General features: G+C 46.5%; 1 pseudogene; it reads right to left on the reverse strand.

The window, feature by feature from the left end:
• Positions 1-1447: 1447 nt before the first annotated feature.
• LOC141284559 (olfactory receptor 1M1-like) lies at positions 1448-8266 on the reverse strand (annotated as a pseudogene).
• Between the last annotated feature and the right edge of the window lie 266 nt (positions 8267-8532).

An 8532-nucleotide genomic window follows, 5' to 3' on the forward strand; every position in this document is an offset into this window, starting at 1 on the left:
AAATGACTTCAGAAAGATGCCAGCATCATTATCTTATTTTTACATGGAGACTGGTAGTTCTGTTAATACAATCTATTGAATTTAGCAATGCTTGTTGCAATATGTGCCAATGGTGACCATTCAAAAATGGGAAAACAGCATTTTTTTAACAAGTTTTTCTCCAAAGTTTGCATCTGGTAGTAATAAAATGTACATTTTCAGTGATCAACAACCAAATGTGGGTAACTTTGAAAATATATGATACTTCTTTTAAAGTGGAATGTCTGAAGAACAAATAATGTTAAAACTAAAGATGTATCTCTCTAGTTGCATGCCTGTAACTCAATACTTCTTGAGTTACAGGCATGCAAACTTTGGAGAAAAACTTGAAAAGTGCTGTTTCCCCATTTTTTAATGGTCACCATTGGCACATAATGCAACAAAGATTGCTAAAGTCAACAGATTTTACTAATAGAACTACCAATCTCTGTGTAAAAATAAGACAATGATGCTGCCATCTTTCTGAAGTCATTTTTACCCCCCATAACTTGACTCTAAATCTAAGCTGAAAATTGCCATTTTGACCTCCCTCTGCAAAAAAAGTGGATTACTCAGTAAATATTGATACGTGACATTTAATATTTTGGCGTTTATCACTATACAAGTCTATTCTTCTTCAGAATAAATATTAGCAAAATCAAAAATTTGAGCCAGGGACCTCTGGTTGAGTTGACACGGAATGACCCTATTGTTATTCCTACGGGTTGTCCCAGAAATTGACCCAACTCAATGACAGTAATTGCAACATAGTCCCTTATTCATGTGTCAATTCGTGTGCTACTTTTAGAGAGGTTGCCCCTAAATAAATGAGATAATAACAAAAAATTAAGCTTGCATGAATAAATTGATATGTTTAGCTTTTATTCTTTATTGTACAGCAAATACAGAAATAACAAAAAGTTAAGACATTGCAACAGAGAGACAATAAAAAAACCTAATTAGCAGATCTCAGACATATTCATGTGAAAATGGATCCTTGGCTTGCATTATTTTTTAATGATATGAACATGATATGAACAAACTTGGCAGTTAACAGCAGTTTTGTGGATGAAACCTTAGGGTAACGTGAAATGTCAGCACTCCTTGAAATAGCTCATACAATTTTCAGTCTATTTTGTTGTTTTGTCTTGGGGTCAGTAATTAAGAACACAATACATATACACACTTAAAAAAAAATCTGATGGATTCATTCATAAATAAATAAACACCGTATCACTGCTGTTCACCAACACACATTAAGTCTCGCATCACACTCACTCTACATTTTAGGATTGTAGCAGAGTTAATTTACCTATTTTATGCTCAAACACTTCTATTTTCCACATAATGAATCAAAAAACATTCTTGAAAAAATATATTTTTTTTAATCTAATTTCTAATGATGGAAGAACACAAACAAGCATTACAGTCATTTTGAAATGTTCTTTCTAGTTGGCATAATTCTGTTTTTAAGCAGTTTTCGAATCAGGTCTCTGATTTCAGCTGTATTTAAAACATAAATGATGGGATTTAACATTGGTGGAAGAGTAAATGATAGAGATGTGCTGATGATTCTGGCATTGGTAGTGAGAGAAGTAATTGATGAAGCGATGAAAATGCATATTATAGGTAAAAAAAAAAGTTCCGACCAACAAAATGTGAGAAACACAGGTCTTCAATGCTTTTAACCGTGCTTCCCAAGTTGTTATTTTACTTAAGGCAAAAAAAAAAAAAGCCCAGATATGACAGGACTATAATGAACAATGGTGCTACAAGGAATAAAGCTGCGATGAGGTTTGTTAAAAACATATTAATGCTGTTGTCGTTGCATGCTAACCTCAACACTGGTGTGATGATAAGGAATGAGATGGGAAGCAAATGCAAGTGAACACAAATATTTATTAAAGACAAATATAGTGAACACAAAACTCCGTAGTGATGATGATAAACTCCGTGGTGATGATGGTATCTCTCGGCTGGGTGGCGCAGAGGCTTGATGGCTGGTAATGACGTGGCTTGAATCTCCCGTGATAAAATACAAATCCAGTGAAACGTACTCGGTTACTAACGTAACCTCTGTTCTCTCTAGAGAGGGAACGAGTACTGCGTAAGTATCTTACGCTAGGGAAAATCCTTTTCTGCGAGATATTGAAGCCAAAAATTATCCTTAATTTTGAAATAATGTAAAGCGCATTGCAGCAGCATACAGATATAGGCGAAACAGCTTGCAACGCCGTACTCTTCCACATAGTGCAGCGTCACTCAGACGCTAAGTAAACGTACATACAGGGCGGGGTTACGGCCTGAGCTGATGTAAGAATAAGGGTCTTCACACAGTTTGCCCAGGCACATCTTGTGCTATTACTTTCACTGTCGACCCTAGAGCTGTGCTCAGTAGACGCAGCATTCCGAGCTGATAACATCAGGTCAGACAACACTGAATATCTAGACTGACAGCAGTCTGGCCTGTAAGGCGGGAACCTCCAGGTTGTAAAACCTTATAAATGTAGACGGAGAGGCCCAGCCCGCCGCCATACAAATATCTTGCAAGGCAATCCCACTCGACCAAGCCCACGATGAGGCCACGCCCCTCGTGGAATGTGCTCTGACACATAGCGGGCACTGCATGCCTTTGGAAGCATATGCCAGCGCAATAGCATCAACTATCCATCTGGATAAGCTCTGTTTCGACGCGGCCAGTCCCTTGGGACACCCGTAAAACGAAACAAAAAGCTGTTCTGTCTTAAAGCAGACGAGCGAGACACGTAAGCTCGCAATGCCCTGACTGGGCATGGGAGGCTCGCGTCAATTTCCTCATCAGTGACCGGTAGGGCTGACAGCGCGATGACCTGTGCCCTAAACGATGTGTTGAGGGATTTTGGAACGTAACCATGTTTGGGTTTGAGTATGACTTTAGAGTCGCGCTCACAGAGAGCGCGTGCAAATCCCCTATGCGCTTCACTGAAGCGAGAGCCAGTAGAAATACAGTCTTAAGAGACAGGTATTCCAAATCAATCCTCTGCAGAGGCTCGAATGGTCCACCTTTCATGGCCTCTAGTACCACAGAAAGGTCCCATACGGGGACTGTGGGAGGTCTGGGGGGATTCAGTCTTCTAGCTCCCCTCAGGAAGCGAATAATTAAATCGTTCCTTCCTATTGACTGACCTAGCGTTGTCGAAAACGCTGTTATGGCCGCCACATAGACTTTGAGCGTGGAAGGGGTTCTGCCCTTGTCCAGCAGCTCTTGTAGAAAGGAAAGCACCTCCATCACACCACAGTTAGTGGGTGACGAGCCGCGGGCTGCGCACCAGCCCGAAAACACAGACCATTTTGAGGAATAGAGCCGTCTCGTAGAAGGGGCTCTAGCCTGCGTGATCGTGTTTAATACTCCTTTAGGGAGTTCATCATATATTCGCTGGTGGCCCAGACATGAAGGGACCACAGCTCTGGGTGAGGATGCCAAATCGAGCCGCTGGCCTGAGAGAGAAGGTCTCTCCTCACTGGTATCGGCCACGGGGCAGTGCTCGTCAGCTGCATCAGTGCTGGGAACCAGGGCTGGTTTTCCCAAAACGGTGCTACCAGCAGTATTGAACATCCTTTTTCCCTGACCCTCTCTATCACCTGAGGTAGGAGAGAGACAGGGGGAAAAGCATAGAGATGACGGCGGGGCCATTCGTGGGCCAGCGCGTCTCTGCTTTTTGAGTAAAATTCCAGACAGTGAGCGTTGTTCGGAGACGCAAACAGGTCTACTTCCGCTCTGCCGAATTTTTTCCACAGTAGTTGTACTGTCTGTGGTTGTAGAGACCATTCGCCTGCTGGAACATTGTTCCTGGACAGTCTGTCTGGCCCTATGTTTAGAAGCCCCGGCACATGCGCTGCTTTCAGCGAGCGCAGGTTGCGCTGAGCCCATACCAGGAGGCGTTCTGCAAGTCTGTATAGGTTTTTGGACCTGAGACCGCCCTGGCGATTTATATAGGAAACCACTGACATGTTGTCCGAGCGGACTAGTACATGGTTTCCTTTTATTTTGGACAGAAGCGCGTCAGCGCGTTCTGTACTGCCAGCATTTCGAGGCAGTTGATATTCAGGAGCTTTTCCCGTTCTGACCACTGGCCAAAAGACGGTCTGCCCTCGAGCAGAGCCCCCCATCCCGAGGTGGACGCGTCCGTAGACACCACTTTTATTCTCGAGGAAGTCCCCAGGCTTACACCTGACTGGAACCAGTCGACTGCTTTCCACGGTTTCAGGGCTGTGACACATTTCTGATTGACCGTGAGACGAAGCCGACCAGACGCCCATGCTTGACGTGGGACGCGCGCTTTCAGCCAGAACTGCAGTGGGCGCATGCAGAGCAGACCCAGCTGTAGAACTGATGACGCTGAGGCCATGAGACCCAGCATTTTCTGAAATTTTTTATTTTTTTTTAACGAGCCCGCTGTGCGCTGAATGTCTGCTGCGCGCTGTGGTGACAGCCGCGCTATCACAGCGAGTCCAATTCTGTGCCCAGGAAGGAAGTCTTCTGACTGGGGGCCAGAGAGCTCTTCGCCCAATTGACTCTGAGACCCAAATTCTCGAGGTGATCGAGTAACATGGTCGTGTGCTGTATGAGCACTGAGCGAGACTGCGCTAGAATCAGCCAATCTTCCAAATAGTTCAGTATGCGCACGCCTTTCAGTCTGAGAGGAACGAGCGCTGCGTCCATGCACTTCGTAAATGTACGGGGTGCCTGGGACAAACCGAACGGCAGGACTGTGTACTGATATGCCTGGCCCTCGAAGGCGAATCTCAAAAACCGCCTGTGATGTGACGCTATCTGTATTAAAAAATACGCGTCTTTCAGATCCACTGACACGAACCAGTCTCCTTGGCGAACTTGCGCGAGGATTTTTCTGGTCGTGAGCATCCTGAACCGACGCTTCACCAGCGCTTTGTTCAGCTGCCTTAGATCTAAAATGGGTCTGAGACCACTGTCTTTTTTCGGTACCAGGAAATATCTGCTGTACAGCCCTCCTTCGCTTTGAGCTTGAGAAAGGGGCTCTATGACCCCTTTGCTCAATAGTTTCGCCACTTCGGCTCGAAGCAGGTGTGCTGCTTCTGTCTGCATTGTGGTCTCGACGCGCCATGTATAGCGGCGCGGGCGTCGGTGAAACTGTAGCGAATAGCCTCCTTTTTAAAATGTCCAGCACCCATTTTGAAACCCCTGGAAGCTTTTCCCATGCGTTTGCATGAATAGCTAGAGGTTGAATACGAAGCGCGCTTCGTTCGTTCAGTAACGGAGTGGTTTCGGTGTGCTGCGGCACAAGAGACGTGCTCATGACATTCGGGGCGCGAGCGCTGATAGCGGGAACTATTATGTCTGTGTGTAAATGTGGCCGTGGGGCAGCGGGCACATTTAACACACTCCAAACAACGTTCGCCTGCATAGAGCGAATGCACTTTTGGTTTCGTTTTTACAGAAACCGTTTGACGTGCATAATGTGGTGTCTGTGGGCACTGTGAAGCGGGCACATTTACTACGTGTGACGCGCAATCGATTTGAGTCGATTTTATGTGCGCAGGACCTGTGTGTCAGGCTGTGCTTGTGTGTAGAGAGAGCACTGGGTAGTGGGCATTCTTACGACACGTGAAACACCATCGGCCGTGGCCGGTTGTGAAGCGCAATCGATCTGAGTCGATTTTATGTGCGCTGTGCTTGTGTGTAGAGATGAGCACTGGGTAGTGGGCATTCTTACGACACGTGAAACACCATCGGCCGTGGCCGGTTGTGAAGCGCAATCGATCTGAGTCGATTTTATGTGCGCTGTGCTTGTGTGTAGAGATGAGCACTGGGTAGTGGGCATTCTTACGACACGTGAAACACCATCGGCCGTGGCCGGGACACCAGACAATACACTCTATTGGGGGTTTATCTGTGCGCTGTGCTTGTGTGTAGAGATGAGCACTGGGTAGTGGGCATTCTTACGACACGTGAAACACCATCGGCCGTGGCCGGGACACCAGACAATACACTCTATTGTGGGTTTATCTGTGCGCTGTGCTTGTGTGTAGAGATGAGCACTGGGTAGTGGGCATTCTTACGACACGTGAAACACCATCGGCCGTGGCCGGGACACCAGACAATACACTCTATTGGGGGTTTATCTGTGTAGCCGTGGGAACGACTTTTGTGTGCAGGCAAACGGGCGACGGAGCCGGTTTGTTGGCTGCAGAAAACACTGGAACAGTCACATTTTCTGGAACTGGACGAGCGAATAACTTTGGTGGGGGTCCGGCAACAGCGGGACTCGTACACCGTCGTTTTCCTAGTTGTGCTAGGACGATTTCGGAGGCTCAGGTTTCAACTCAATCCTGGGCCGCGGGCCGCGTCTGGCGGGGCGGCGGCCAAACGAGAAAAACATCAGAAAGCGTTAGCCACGGGTGCCTCTCAGCAACGGTGAGAGGCCATGTTACGCAGCGCTGACGCGGCTTGGCGGCGGCGAAAGCGCGGCGGTGCAGGTTTGACGTCTGACGGCAAGCTTTAGAGGGGAGGGCCGACTTAGCACGCCGTCCAGCGGAGGGCAGACATAAGTGGGCTGCTATCGCCTCTTCTGAGCAGCATGCGCGTTCCCGTTTTGGCGGGAAACGGAAATCCTCTTCTTCCTTCATGGCCCCCTCGTCAGCGGCGTCGATTGAAGCGGTGGCAGACAGCGGCCGCTTTACGTCCGGAACAGAGGCTGACGAGGTCGATGAAGCAGGCGGGCGAACCGGCGAGCTTTGTCGGCTGGGGGAAGGATCCGTGGCCCGCTGGGCATGGCGCTTTTTACGGCGCGACACCGCGGCGGGCGGGGGAGCAGTCTCAGTGAAGAAGGCAAGGCAAGTCCTCAGAGTCGCCATTGGCATCTGCACGAGCCGTATGCATCTTTAAAAAGACGCTTTGCTCTTTTTAGAGAAACAGTGTGTATCGCAGCGGCGACACACACTGTAGATTATAAAGGATATAGGTGCCGGAAAGCGCAGCAGGAAGGCACGGAAGGCGGCGTGGCCAGCAGCTTCAGTGGCTCGTCCCGCTGAGATGCTTGCAGTCGACGGCGGCTTCTTCTCCGGCTCCAGCGATGCGTGTGCTTCGCTTGAAGGATGAAAAATCAGATAATAGCTGCCTACGAGCGTTCTTTATAGGCCTAGACCACGCCCTTTCAGGCGGGAAGCGACGCAAAGGGCGCGAAATGCCCCCATTGGATCTGGCGTCGCGCCAGGCCTCGCTCTATAGGCTGCTGCAGTTGCCGCAGAGCAGCCAATAGGCGCGCAAGCTGTTTCGCCTATGTCTGTATGCTGCTGCAACGCGCTTTACATTATTTCAAAATTAAGGATAATTTTTGGCTTCAATATCTCACAGAAAAGGATTTTCCCTAGCGTAAGATACTTACGCAGTACGAGAGACCTCTCGTAAGAGAACGATCAACGGCGAGATAGACAATCCAACAAGACAAGACCAAGACAAACCAACAAGACAGTCCAAACGTCCGGATCAACTATCAGACAGGGAAGGAGAGAATGAGGTGAGTATATGTAGCTGATGGTAATGCGTGACACCTGGTGCGGGGACTGATTAGCAGCTGAATCCAATGAGCATGACGTAACCACATGAAAGACACCAAATCACGAGACCTGAGAACACAGCCGATCCATGCACCGTGACAACTGGTCCATAATCACAATAATAACTCTGTACCACATTAGATTTACAGAATGAAAGTCGGGTCATCAAAGACACTGTCAGAGCCACCACAGAAGTGTTAAATGCCCATAATATTATGAACGCTAAAGACATGACAGTGTTATTCACTATGGCATGATATCTTAATGGCAAACAAATTGCAATGAAGCGATCAAATGCCAGAACAAGAAGAGTAGCACTTTGCACAGTAATAAAGAAGTTCACAAAAAACATGTTTGCCAAACAAGCATTGTAGGACATGTACTGTGAGTCAGAAAAAAAAATCTTCATCATGTTAGGAATCACTGCATTAGTTTCGCCAAGGTCAGCCAAGGCCAAATTAAACACACCAATGTACTTTGGACTGTGCAGACTTCTTTCAAGAGCTATAACGAGAAGGACTATAGAGTTCCCAATTACAGCAATAAAATATGCGCTAAATAAAAAAAGATAGTAATAACTGCTGTACGGTATACCTGAAAGTCCAATGATGAAAAAGTATTCAGGATGAACAATAGACATATTCTGGACAAAACTTTCATTCAAAGAACTCATGTTTTGAACAAACTGAAAATAATTACCATGAAGACATAAACAAAATTCAGTTCACAATTCACAAAATTGTCTTACTCTTCTAACTATTTTTAAATGATGAAATTATACATTTATGTAAAGTTTTTGCATAATATTTCAATCACAGACCTGTATACATTCATTTTCAGAGCCAGAGCATACAATGACAGTGACTCTCTAAACAATTGTGAGCTGCTTTGAATGGAATTACGCAGCTGTAAATTCTTGTCCTTATTCTCTTACAGTAT

Source organism: Garra rufa, chromosome 14 (assembly GCF_049309525.1).
Source record: "Garra rufa chromosome 14, GarRuf1.0, whole genome shotgun sequence".
Classification (NCBI taxonomy): domain Eukaryota; kingdom Metazoa; phylum Chordata; class Actinopteri; order Cypriniformes; family Cyprinidae; genus Garra; species Garra rufa.